We start from the raw sequence: 14,202 nt of genomic DNA, 5'->3' as shown, positions 1-14,202 counted from the left end.
GAAAACATACACCCACCTACACACAGGAAAATGTCAGACACAGTTTCCCCCCCCCAAGTACCTTCAGAGAAACAGAGGAGAGAAACAGAGCTTGGAGCCAGCAACACACACAGCGCTCAATTAGGTAGGTATACCAACCTGTCGCTGACTGTGTACCCTTAATAGACTACACAGTAATTTACAGCCTCCCCCCCATCTACAACCCCCTGGTACCGCACAGGACAGCTGGAGTCGTGTGGAGGGATAGCACTCCCTGTCAGCGTCTCTGTAGCTGTATCTGTAGGGAGAAAATGGCACTGAACGCTGCTGGGTCCGCTCTGAGGAGAAGCTCCGCCCCCTGGACATGGCGCTTCTTCCCACACTTTAAAATTTTTAATACTGGCCTGAGATGTTGCTAGCAGCGTTACAGAGGTCCCCGAGTGACCAGTGTAGGGTATTTGCGCTGACTCAGGGCGCCCCTCATAGCGCCACACTGTGTACCGCTGAGCTCTACGGAGCACAGTTAGTACTGCGCTTCTACCCTGTTGCCGCCATTCACACTGGCTCCCCGCTTGTCGGGTCACCGGTGACTCACTCGCCACCGGAATCTTCTGCTTCTGTTAGGGGGTGGCGGCATGCTGCGGGAGTGAGCGGTCTCCTCGGGATGCTAACGATCATCACCCTCAGGAGCTCAGTGTCCGGTCAGTGGAGATAGTGGCCATTAACCTCTCAGGGTTGGACACTACTCTCCCCATAAGACCCACGAAGCAGGGAGGCTGTTGCCAGCAGCCTCCCTGCCTCCCTGTGCCTAACTCTAAAAAAAAATAAGAATTTACTCACCGGTAATTCTATTTCTCGTAGTCCGTAGTGGATGCTGGGGACTCCGTAAGGACCATGGGGAATAGACGGCTCCGCAGGAGACTGGGCACACTAAAAGAAAGATTTGGTACTACCTGGTGTGCACTGGCTCCTCCCTCTATGCCCCTCCTCCAGACCTCAGTTAGGATACTGTGCCCGGAAGAGCTGACACAATAAGGAAGGATTTTGAATCCCGGGTAAGACTCATACCAGCCACACCAATCACACCGCATAACTCGTGATATTTAACCCAGTTAACAGTATGAATAACACCTGAGCCTCTCAACTGATGGCTTAACAATAACCCTTTAGTTAGGCAATAACTATATACAAGTATTGCAGACAATCCGCACTTGGGATGGGCGCCCAGCATCCACTACGGACTACGAGAAATAGAATTACCGGTGAGTAAATTCTTATTTTCTCTGACGTCCTAGTGGATGCTGGGGACTCCGTCAGGACCATGGGGATTATACCAGAGCTCCCAAACGGGCGGGAGAGTGCGGATGACTCTGCAGCACCGAATGAGAGAACTCAAGGTCCTCCTCAGCCAGGGTATCAAATTTGTAGAATTTAGCAAACGTGTTTGCCCCTGACCAAGTAGCAGCTCGACAAAGTTGTAAAGCCGAGACCCCTCGGGCAGCCGCCCAAGATGAGCCCACCTTCCTCGTGGAATGGGCTTTCACTGATTTAGGATGCGGCAATCCAGCCGCAGAATGCGCCAGCTGAATTGTGCTACAAATCCAGCGAGCAATAGTCTGCTTAGAAGCAGGAGCACCTATTTTGTTGGGTGCATACAGGATAAAAAGCGAGTCAGTTTTCCTGACTCCAGCCGTCCTGGAAACATAAATTTTCAAGGCCCTGACTACGTCCAGTAACTTGGAATCCTCCAAGTCCTTAGTAGCCGCAGGCACCACAATAGGTTGGTTCAAGTGAAAAGCAGATACCACCTTAGGGAGAAACTGGGGACGAGTCCTCAATTCTGCCCTATCCATATGGAAAATCAGCTAAGGGCTTTTACACGACAAAGCCGCCAATTCTGACACACGCCTGGCCGAAGCCAAGGCCAATAACATGACCACTTTCCACGTGAGATATTTGAGATCCACGGTTTTAAGTGGTTCAAACCAATGTGATTTTAGGAAACTCAACACCACATTGAGATCCCAAGGTGCCACAGGAGGCACAAAAGGGGGCTGAATATGAAGCACTCCCTTTACAAAAGTCTGAACTTCAGGCAGTGAAGCCAGTTCTTTCTGGAAGAAAATCGACAGAGCCGAAATCTGGACCTTAATGGAACCCAATTTTAGGCCCATAGTCACTCCTGACTGTAGGAAGTGCAGAAAACGACCCAGCTGAAATTCCTCTGTAGGGGCCTTCCTGGCCTCACACCACGCAACATATTTTCGCCAAATGCGGTGATAATGGTTTGCGGTTACTTCTTTCCTGGCTTTTATCAGCGTAGGAATGACTTCCTCCGGAATGCCCTTTTCCTTTAGGATCCGGAATTCAACCGCCATGCCGTCAAACGCAGCCGCGGTAAGTCTTGGTACAGACAGGGCCCCTGCTGTAGCAGATCCTGTCTGAGCGGTAGAGGCCATGGGTCCTCTGATAACATTTCTTGAAGTTCCGGGTACCAAGCTCTTCTTGGCCAATCCGGAACCACGAGTATCGTTCTTACTCCTCGCCTTCTTATTATTCTCAGTACCTTTGGTATGAGGGGCAGAGAGGGAACACATAGACCGACTGGTACACCCACGGTGTCACTAGAGCGTCCACAGCTATCGCCTGAGGGTCCCTTGACCTGGCGCAGTATCTCTTTAGCTTCTTGTTGAGGCGGGACGCCATCATGTCCACCTGTGGCCTTTCCCAGCGGTTTACCAACAGTAGGAAGACTTCTGGATGAAGTCCCCACTCTCCCGGGTGTAGGTCGTGTCTGCTGAGGAAGTCTGCTTCCCAGTTGTCCACTCCCGGAATGAACACTGCTGACAGTGCTAGTACGTGATTTTCCGCCCATCGGAGAATCCTTGTGGCTTCTGCCATGGCCACCCTGCTTCTTGTGCCGCCCTGTCGGTTTACATGGGCGACTGCCGTGATGTTGTCTGATTGAATCAGAACCGGCTGGTTTTGAAGCAGGGGCCTCGCCTGACTTAGGGCATTGTAAATGGCCTTCAGTTCCAGAATGTTTATGTGTAGGGACGACTCCTGACTTGACCAAAGTCCCTGGAAATTTCTTCCCTGTGTGACTGCGCCCCAGCCCCGAAGGCTGGCATCCGTGGTCACCAGGATCCAGTCCTGTATGCCGAATCTGCGGCCCACTAGAAGATGAGCACTCTGCAGCCACCACAGTAGAGACACCCTGGTCTTTGGAGACAGTTATCAGATGATGCATCTGAAGATGCGATCCCGACCACTTGTCCAAGAGGTCCCACTGGAAGGTCCTTGCATGGAACCTGCCGAATGGAATTGCTTCGTACGAAGCCACCATTTTTCCCAGGACTCGTGTGCAGTGATGCACAGATACCCGTTTTGGTTTTAGGAGGTCTCTGACTAGAGATGACAGCTCCTTGGCTTTCTCCTGCGGGAGAAACACTTTTTTCTGTTCTGTGTCCAGAATCATCCCCAGGAACAGTAATCGTGTGGAAGGAACGAGTTGTGACTTTGGGATGTTTAGAATCCAGCCATGCTGTTGTAGCACTTCCCGAGATAGTGCTACTCCGACCAGTAACTGCTCCCTGGACCTCGCCTTTATTAGGAGATCGTCCAAGTACGGGATAATTGAAACTCCCTTTTTTCGAAGGAGTATCATCATTTCTGCCATTACCTTGGTAAACACCCTCGGTGCCGTGGACAGTCCAAACGGTAGTGTCTGGAATTGGTAATGGCAATCCTGTACCACAAATCTGAGGTACTCCTGGTGAGGAAGGTAAATTGGGACATGCAGGTAAGCATCCTTGATGTCCAGGGATACCATGTAATCCCCCTCGTCCAGGCTTGCAATAACCGCCCTGAGCGATTCCATCTTGAACTTTGAATTTTTTATGTATGTGTTCAAGGATTTCAAATTTAAAATGGGTCTCACCGAACCGTCCGGTTTCGGTACCGCAAACAGTGTGGAATAGTAACCCCGTCCTTGTTGAAGTAGGGGTACTTTGACTATCACCTGCTGGGAATACAGCTTGTGAATTGCCTCTAGTACAGCCTCCCTGCTCGAGGGAATTGTCGGTAAGGCCGATTTGAGGAAACGGCGGGGGGGGAGTCGCCTCGAATTCCAGCTTGTACCCCTGAGATACTACTTGAAGGATCCAGGGATCCACCCGTGAGCGAACCCACTGATCGCTGAAATTTTTGAGGCGGCCCCCCACCGTACCTGGCTCCGCCTGTGGAGCCCCACCGTCATGCGGCGGATTTGGAAGAAGCGGGGGAGGACTTTTGTTCCTGGGAACCTGCTGCGTGGTGCAGCTTTTTTCCCCTTCCTCTGCCTCTAGACAGAAAGGACCCGCCTTTTCCCCGCCTGCTTTTCTGGGGTCGAAAGGACTGCACCTAATAGTACGGCGCTTTCTTAGGCTGTGAGGGGACATGGGGTAAAAATGCTGACTTCCCAGCTGTTGCTGTGGAAACAAGGTCTGAGAGACCGTCCCCGAATAACTCCTCACCCTTATAAGGCAAAACTTCCATGTGCCTTTTAGAATCTGCATCCCCTGTCCACTGCCGAGTCCATAAGCCTCTCCTAGCAGAAATGGACAATGCACTTATTCTAGATGCCAGCCGGCAGATCTCCCTCTGTGCATCTCTCATGTACAAGACTGAGTCTTTTATATGCTCTACGGTAAGCAATATAGTGTCCCTGTCCAGGGTGTCAATATTTTCTGACAGGAAATCTGACCAAGCAGCAGCAGCACTGCACATCCACGCTAAAGCAATAGCTGGTCTCAGTATAACACCAGTGTGTGTATATATAGACTTTAGGATAGCCTCCTGCGTTCTATCAGCAGCTTCCTTTAGGGCGGCCGTATCCGGAGACGGTAGTGCCACCTTTTTAGACAAACGTGTGAGCGCTTTATCCACCCTAGGGGGAGTTTCCCAACGTGACCTATCCTCTGGCGAGAAAGGGAACGCCATTAGTAATTTTTTTGAAATCACCAATTTCTTATCAGGGAAAGCCCACGCTTCTTCACACACTTCATTTAATTCTTCAGATGGAGGAAAAACTATTGGTAGTTTTTTCTCCCCAAACATAATACCCTTTTTTTGAGGTACCTGGGTTTGCCTCAATCATGCCACGAATGGCCCTAGTGGACATTAAATTTGACTCATCGTCGACACTGGTATCAGTATCCGTGTCGACATCTGTGTCTGCCATCTGAGGTAGTGGGCGTTTTAGAGCCCCTGATAGCCTTTGAATTGCCTGGGCAGGCACGGGCTGAGAAGCCGGCTGTCCCGCATTTGGCATGTCGTCAAATTTTTTATGTAAGGAGTCGACACTTGCACGTAATTCCTTCCATAAGTCCATCCACTCAGGTGTCTGCCCCGCAGGGGGTGACATCACATTTATAGGCATCTGCTCCGCCTCCACATAAGTCTCCTCATCAAACATGTCGACACAGCCGTACCGACACACCGCGCACACACACAGGGAATGCTCTTAAAGGAGACAGGACCCCACAAAAGCCCTTTGGGGAGACAGAGATAGAGTATGCCAGCACACACCAGAGCGCTATATAATGCAGGGACTAACTGAATTATGTCCCCTATAGCTGCTATAATATTTACTGTGCCTCAAATCTGTGCCCCCCCTCTCTTTTTTACCCTTTTCTGTAGTGTAGACTGCAGGGGAGAGTCAGGGAGCTTCCTTCCAGCGGAACTGTGAGGGAATAATGGCGCCAGTGTGCTGAGGGAGATGGCGCCGCCCCTTTTTCGGCTGACTTTTCTCCCGCTTTTTTCTGTATTCTGGCAGGGGTAATTACCACATATATAGCCCCTGGGGCTATATATTGTGGTTATTTTGCCAGCCAAGGTGATATTATTGCTGCTCAGGGCGCCCCCCCCCAGCGCCCTGCACCCTCAGTGACCGGAGTGTGAAGTGTGTATGAGGAGCAATGGCGCACAGCTGCAGTGCTGTGCGCTACCTTAGTGAAGACTGAAGTCTTCTGCCGCCGATTTTCCGGACCATCTTCTTGCTTCTGGCTCTGTAAGGGGGGCGGCGGCGCGGCTCCGGGAACGAACACCAAGGACGGGTTCTGCGGTCGATCCCTCTGGAGCTAATGGTGTCCAGTAGCCTAAGAAGCCCAAGCCAGCTGCAAGCAGGTAAGTTCGCTTCTTCTCCCCTTAGTCCCTCGTTGCAGTGAGCCTGTTGCCAGCAGGTCTCACTGTAAAATAAAAAACCTAATATATACTTTCTTTCTAGGGGCTCAGGAGAGCCCCTAGTGTGCATCCAGCTCGGCCGGGCACAGAAATCTAACTGAGGTCTGGAGGAGGGGCATAGAGGGAGGAGCCAGTGCACACCAGGTAGTACCAAATCTTTCTTTTAGTGTGCCCAGTCTCCTGCGGAGCCGTCTATTCCCCATGGTCCTTACGGAGTCCCCAGCATCCACTAGGACGTCAGAGAAATAATAAAGCTAGAAAAACTCCTATGGAGCTCCCCTAGCTGTGACCGGCTCATCCTGGTACATTTTCTAAACTGAGTCTGGTAGGAGGGGCATAGAGGGAGGAGCCAGCCCACACTATCAAACTCTTATAGTGCCCATGGCCCCTGGTGAACCCATCTATACCCCCATGGTACTAATGTGGACCCCAGCATCCTCTAGGACGTAAGAGAAAAGGAGGATACACACTTAGGGCATATTTATCACAATGCATCTCAGGCGAGAAAGCTCTGTCCCTTCAAATCCTGTTGCCATGCTGCTCAGGGTATTTTTGAAGAAAGATACTGAGAAACTAACAGCGCATGCACGTCACCGGCTACCCCTCCCCCCCCCCCCTTCCCTCAAAGAGGACACTTAACTGCACCTAGGGACTGTTGATCGGAGAGCTTCGATTATCTGATCCCCAGTGCTGCTGCTGCTGTGACCACTGATCAGTCAATTGAGCAGAAATGACAGCACTTTGCAGCATCTAAGATCACTTTGCAGATCAGATGACGGGGGTCACAGCAGAAACACTGGAACAAATGACCGGGGCTCACTGATCAACGGTCCCTAGGTGCAGGTGAGTGAGGGTTTGTTTTGTTTTTTTGAACAGTGATCAGCCTGTGTGTCTAGCAGACACATATCACAGAGGCCAGATACAAGCCAGCAGGCAGAGAAGGTTATGCAGGGGTATGTGAACAAGAGGGAAGCCTGGATTATGCTATCTCAGTAGTAGTAGTAGTAGTAGTAAAGTCGTCCAGACCGCATTTTCCGAAGCCCAATCTGCTTACAAGACAAATAAAATTTTAAGGGCTTGGAGAATTTGGCAATTTCCCCTAAAACGGCCCATTAGTACATTTAGGTGCTACTAAAATACTGATAAGTATGCCCGTTAACCGCACGGTTATCCTATTAGCCCCGATGCAGCGCGCTGCTACCCCCGATGCTGGCACTCGAAGCATAATCCGTGATAAGTGCCCTGCCGAAGCCGCGATAACACATAGGATTGGGGACTTATCCCTGATCCCATGTGTTTTCACGGAGGTGTCGTACGGTATGCCGGCGCTCGGGCTCCCGACGCCGGGAGCCCGACCGCCGGCATACCAACAGCGTGGCGAGCGCAAAGGAGCCCCTTGCGGGCTCGGTGGCGCGCTACGCGCATGCCACACTATTTTATTCTCTCTCCAGGGGTGTCGGGATTCCGGCGCCGGTATACTGTGCGCCGGGATCCCGTCATTCAGCATACAGAAGACCACCCGTTTTCACGTGATCGCGAGTCCAATTTAGGACGTTCAAAACGGCCTCTAATTGGTTACCGCGGTAATGGATATTGGCCATTAATCGCGATATCCGGCCGTTTTCATCCGCCAAAACGACATTGGGGCTAACTGGATACCCCTTTAAAAGGTGCATACACACTTAGCGATATAGTAAACTATATCGCTCATTTTCCACCTCCTGAGCGATATAGGTTATACTGCCCAGTGTGTATGCAGCCGACGATGAGCGATGCTCAGCCCCGCGGGTCGTAAACAAACCTCTGTCTCGGCCATTCATGTCGCTCAATTTGGACTCATCGTCCAAAGCTGCATGCTCCGGCCGGCCGCGGCATGACATCACTGTGCAATATCGCTAGCTATATGGCACAGTGTGTATACCCGCTTACCGAGCACATCGCCTAGTTTGTACCAACCTTAAGAGTGATTAGAATCGGTCAACTTTATTGGAATTGTTGAAAATAAATGCATACAAACATCCGTCAGTCCTGTATTTGTTTTTGGTTTTGAAATATTAAAAAAAGATAACAATAAAATAACCATTTAGGGTCGATAAGTGTACACACATCAGAGTGACTACATGCAGTTTGTGTGGATAGGAAGGCAGGGTATGTTTTGTTAGGGACAAGTTAGTGGATTTATGTGGGAGTACAGTGTTATGGCACAGGCAGTCTCCTCCATTTTTCTGAGAATGCAACTTCGCAAGGTAATAGGAGTACACTCCGCTCCGCAACATCCACCCAACCTATCAAGGTAACTGTTAACGCTAACAGGAGCCTAGCCTTGAATATTGCAGGAAAAATAAAAAAATAAGATTTTACTCACCGGTAAATCTATTTCTCGTAGTCCGTAGTGGATGCTGGGACTCCGTAAGGACCATGGGGATTAGCGGCTCCGCAGGAGACTGGGCACACTAAAAGAAAGATTTGGTACTACCTGGTGTGCACTGGCTCCTCCCTCTATGACCCTCCTCCAGACCTCAGTTAGGATACTGTGCCCGGAAGAGCTGACACAATAAGGAAGGATTTTGAATCCCGGGTAAGACTCATACCAGCCACACCAATCACACCGTATAACTCGTGATACTATACCCAGTTAACAGTATGAAATATAACTGAGCCTCTCAACAGATGGCTCAACAATAACCCTTTAGTTAGGCAATAACTATAAACAAGTATTGCAGACAATCCGCACTTGGGATGGGCGCCCAGCATCCACTACGGACTACGAGAAATAGATTTACCGGTGAGTAAAATCTTATTTTCTCTGACGTCCTAAGTGGATGCTGGGACTCCGTAAGGACCATGGGGATTATACCAAAGCTCCCAAACGGGCGGGAGAGTGCGGCTGACTCTGCAGCACCGAATGGGCAAACTCTAGGTCCTCCTCAGCCAGGGTGTCAAACTTGTAGACTCTTGCAAGAGTGTTTGACCCCGACCAAGTAACAGCTCGGCAAAGTTGTAAAGCCGAGACCCCTCGGGCAGCCGCCCAAGAAGAGACCACTTTCCTCGTGGAATGGGCTTTTACAGATTTAGGGTGCGGCAGTCCAGCCGCAGCATGTGCAAGTTGAATCGTGCTACAGATCCAGCGAGCAATAGTCTGCTTAGAAGCAGGAGTACCCAGCTTGTTGGGTGCATACAGGATAAATAGCGAGTCAGTTTTCCTGACTCCAGCCGTCCTGGAAACATATACTTTTCAGGGCCCTGACTACGTCCAGTAACTTGGAATCCTCCAAGTCCCAAGTAGCCGCAGGCACCACAATAGGTTGGTTCACATGAAAAACTGATACCACCTTAGGAAGGAATTGGGAACGAGTCCTCAATTCCGCCTTATCCATATAAAATACAGATAAGGGCTTTTGTATGACAAAGCCGCCAATTCTGATACACGCCTGGCCGACGCCACGGCCCACAGCATGACCACTTTCCACGTGAGGTATTGTAGCTCCACGGATTTAAGTGGCTCAACCCAATGCGACTTCAGGAAATCCAACACCACGTTGAGATCCCACGGTGCCACTTGAGGCACAAACGGGGGCTGACTATGCAGCACTCCCTTAACAAAAGTCCGAACTTCAGGCAGTGAAGTCAGTTCTATTTTGGAAGAAAATCGATAGAGCCGAAATCTGGACCTTCATGGAACCCAATTTTAGGCCCATAGTCACCTCTGACTGGAGGAAGTGCAGAAATCGACCTAGCTGAAATTTCTCCTTTGGGGCCTTCCTGGCCTCACAGCACGCAACATATTTCCACCATATGCGGTGATAATGGTTTGCGTTCACTTCTTTCCTAGCTTTAAATAGCGTAGGGATAACTTCCTCCTGAATGCCCTTTACCTTCAGGATCCGGCGTTCAACCGCCATGCCGTCAAACGCAGCCACGGTACGTCTTGGAACAGACAGGCCCCCTGCTGCAGCAGGTCCTGTCTGAGCGGCAGAGGCCATGGGTCCTCTGAGATCATTTCTTGGAGTTCTGGTTACCAAGCTCTTCTTGGCCAACCCGGAACAATGAGTATAGTTCTTACTCCTCTCCTTCTTATTATTCTCATTACCCTGGGTAAGAGAGGCAGAGAAGGGAACACATACACCGACTGGTACACCCACGGTGTTACCAGAGCGTCCACAGCTATCGCCTGAGGGTCCCTTGACCTGGCGCAATATCTTTGTAGCTTTTTGTTGAGGCGGGACACCATCATGTCCACCTGTGGCCTTTCCCAACGGTGTACAATCATTTGGAAAACTTCTTGATGAAATCCCCACTCTCCCGGGTGGAGGTCGTGTCTTCTGAGAAAGTCTGCTTCTCAGTTGTCCACTCCGGGAATGAACACTGCTGACAGTGCTTACACATGATTTTCCGCCCATCGGAGAATCCTTGTGGCTTCTGCCATCGCCATCCTGCTTCTTGTGCCGCCCTGTCGGTTTACATGAGCGACCGCCGTGATGTTGTCTGACTGGATCAGCACCGGCCAGTGTTGAAGCAGGGGATCTAGCCTGACTTAGGGCATTGTAAATGGCCCTTAGTTCCAGAATATTTATGTGTAGGGAAGTCTCCTGACTTTTCCATAGCCTTGGAAGTTTCTTCCCTGTGTGACTGCCCCCCAGCCTCGAAGGCTGGCATCCGTGGTCACCAGGACCCAGTCCTGTATGCCGAATCTGCGGCCCCCTAGAAGATGAGCACTCTGCAGCCACCACAACAGCGACACCCTGGCCCTTGGAGACCGGGTTATCCGCCGATGCATCTGAAGATGCGACCCGGACCACTTGTCCAACAGATCCCACTGGAAAATCCTTGCATGGGACCTGGCGAATGGAATTTCTTCGTAAGAAGCTACCATCCTTCCCAGGGCTCGCGTGCATTGATGCACCGACACCTGTATAAGTATTAGGAGGTCTCTGTCTAGAGACGACAACTCCTTAGACTTCTCCTCCGGGAGAAACCCTTTTTATCCTGTTCTGTGTCCAGAACCATACCCAGGAACAGTAGACGCGTCGTAGGAACCAGCTGCGACTTTGGAATATTCAGAATCTAGCCGTGCTGTTGTAGCACTTCCCGAGATCGTGCTACTCCGCCGAACAACTGCTCCCTGGACCTCGCCTTTATAAGGAGATCGTCCAAGTACGGGATAATTATTTCGGCCATTACCTTGGTAAATACCTCGGTGCCGGGGACAGACCAACGGCAACGTCTGGAATTGGTAATGACAATCCTGTACCACAATTTTGAGGTACTCCTGGTGAAGAGGGTAAATAGGGACATGCAGGTAAGCATCCTTGATGTCCAGTGATACCATGAAATTCTCCAGGCTTGCAATAATCGCCCTGAGCGATTCCATTTTGAACTTGAACCTTCGTATATAAGTGTTCAAGGATTTCAATTTTAGAATGGGTCTCACCGAACCGTCTGGCTTCGGTACCACAACATTTTGGAATAGTAACCCCGGCCTTGTTGAAGGAGGGGTACCTTGATTTCACCTGCTGGAAGTACAGCTTGTGAATTGCCGCCAGTACTACCTCCCTTTCTCCGAGGGCAGCAGGCAAGGCTGATGTGAGGTAACGGCGAGGGGGAGTCGCCTCGAACTCCAGCCTGTATCCCTGTGATGCTACTTGCAGAACCTAGGGATCCACCTGCGGGCAAGCCCACTGGTCCCTGAAGTTCCCGAGATGCGCCCCCACCGCACCTGTCTCCACCTGTGGAGCCCCAGCGTCATGCGGTGGACTCAGAGGAAGCGGGGGAAGATTTTTGATCCTGGGAACTGGCTGTCTGGTGCAGCTTTTTCCTTCTTCCCTTGTCTCTGTGCAGAAAGGAAGCGCCTTTGACCCGCTTGCTTTTCTGAAGCCGAAAGGACTGTATCTGAAAATACGGTGCTTTCTTAGGCTGTGAGGAAACCTGAGGTAAAAATTTTTCTTCCCAGCTGTTGCTGTGGATACGAGGTCCCAGAGACCATCCCCAAACAATTCCTCACCCTTATAAGGCAGAATCTCCATGTGCCTTTTAAAGGCAGCATCACCTGTCCACTGCCGGGTCTCTAATACCCTCCTGGCAGAATGGACATTGCATTAATTCTGGATGCCAGCCGGCAAATATCCCTCTGTGCATCCTTCATATATAAGACGACGTCTTTAATATGCTCTATGTTAGCAAAATATTATCCCTGTCTAGGGTATTAATATTATCTGACAGGGTATCAGATCACGCTGCAGCAGCACTATTTATGCTGAGGCAAAAGCAGGTCTCAGTATAGTACCTGAGTGTGTATATACAGACTTCAGGATAGTCTCCTGCTTTTTATCAGCAGGCTCCTTCAAAGTGGCCGTATCCCAAGACGGCAGTGCCACCTTTTTTGACAAACGTGTGAGCGCCTTATCCACCCTAGGGGATATCCCCCAACGTGACCTATCCTCTGGCGGGAAAGGGTACGCCAGCAGTAACTTTTTAGAAATTACCATTTTCTTATCGGGGGAACCCACGCTCTTTACACACTTCATTCACTCATCTGATGGGGGAACAAAACACTGGCTGCTTTTTCTCCCCAAACATAAAACCCTTTTATGTGGTACTTGGGTTCATGTCAGAAATGTGTAACACATTTTTCATTGCCGAGATCATGCAACGGATGTTCCTAGTGGATTGTGTATATGTCTCAACCTCGTCGACACTGGAGTCAGACTCCGTGTCGACATCTGTGTCTGCCATCTGAGGTAACGGGCGTTTTTTGAGCCCCTGATGGCCTTTGAGACGCCTGGGCAAGCGCGGGCTGAGAAGCCGGCTGTCCCACAGCTGTTACGTCATCCAGCCTTTTATGTAAGGAGTTGACATTGTCGGTTAATACCTTCCACCTATCCATCCACTCTGGTGTCGGCCCCACAGGGGGCGACATCCCATTTATCGGCCTCTGCTCCGCCTCCACGTAACCTTCCTCATCCAACAGCTCTGTGGGGCTGGTCTCTTCAAAGTGCTGCTGGGATTTCTAAGTGAGTTGGAAACAGTATAAAAGGTGAGTTAGAATACAGATAAAGGTGAGTTTTTTAATACACAATCAGGAACACACATTTACAGTACCATTAAACTTCTGGTGAGACTGCAAGGGGCTGACCTTGTGAGTGAGTGAGAGGGTCTCTTACTTGGAGTAGCAGAGGGGCTGTGATTGTGCGGGTGTGAGGGGCATTTTTTTTTTTTTTCTTAGCAGGAGCTGGAAGCCGAGTGAAAAGGAGGAGCAGTGAGCTGGTACAACTGCAACTGCTAAGTGGAGTATAGGTGCCGCAGGTGAGAGCACTACGGCTGCATAAAAGTGAAGGACCAAGAACCGCACAAAGATAGATAAGTATAAGCCAGCTTAATTATTGTATAAGTGATATTGCTTGTCTTCTATTTTTTATTTTTGCTGCTTTTTCTTTGAGTGTAACAAGGAGTTAGACCTTGCAAACAATATGGGAGGGGCTGTGATTGAGGACCTCACTCAGTGCATGTCGTGCAAGATGTATGCACACCTGGAGCTACCGGCCCAGTGTGAATACATCTGCACGAGGTGTGTGCGAACTGTTGCCCTGGAAGCCCAGGTAACTGATCTAGAGCAAACGGTTACGCGACTGAGGGAGATTCACAATCTCGAGCGTAGTTTAGACAGAACGGTGGAGGAGTTGCGGGAGGGGTCACTGGTAGAAGAGGATGATGATCAGGTAGCCAGTTGGGTCACAGTTAGAAGGAAGAATAAGAGGGGGAGGCACGACATCTCCGAACTATCAAACCCGAACAAATTTGCCCGATTGGACGAGGAATCGGAGGATGATAGCGAAGAAATGACGGTGCCGGAGGAGACTGCTCCCTCTAGCATCCAGAGGTGCGGTCCCTCTGGCGCGGTTGGGATAAAAGATAGAGAGGTACCTAGTCAAATGGTGGTGGTAGGGGATTCTATCATCAGGAAGGCAGATAGGGCAATCTGCTACCGGGACCGTGATCGCCGTA

This window comes from Pseudophryne corroboree, chromosome 8, assembly GCF_028390025.1.
Source record: "Pseudophryne corroboree isolate aPseCor3 chromosome 8, aPseCor3.hap2, whole genome shotgun sequence".
Taxonomy (NCBI): Eukaryota; Metazoa; Chordata; class Amphibia; order Anura; family Myobatrachidae; genus Pseudophryne; species Pseudophryne corroboree.
This window is presented reverse-complemented; position numbering follows the sequence as displayed.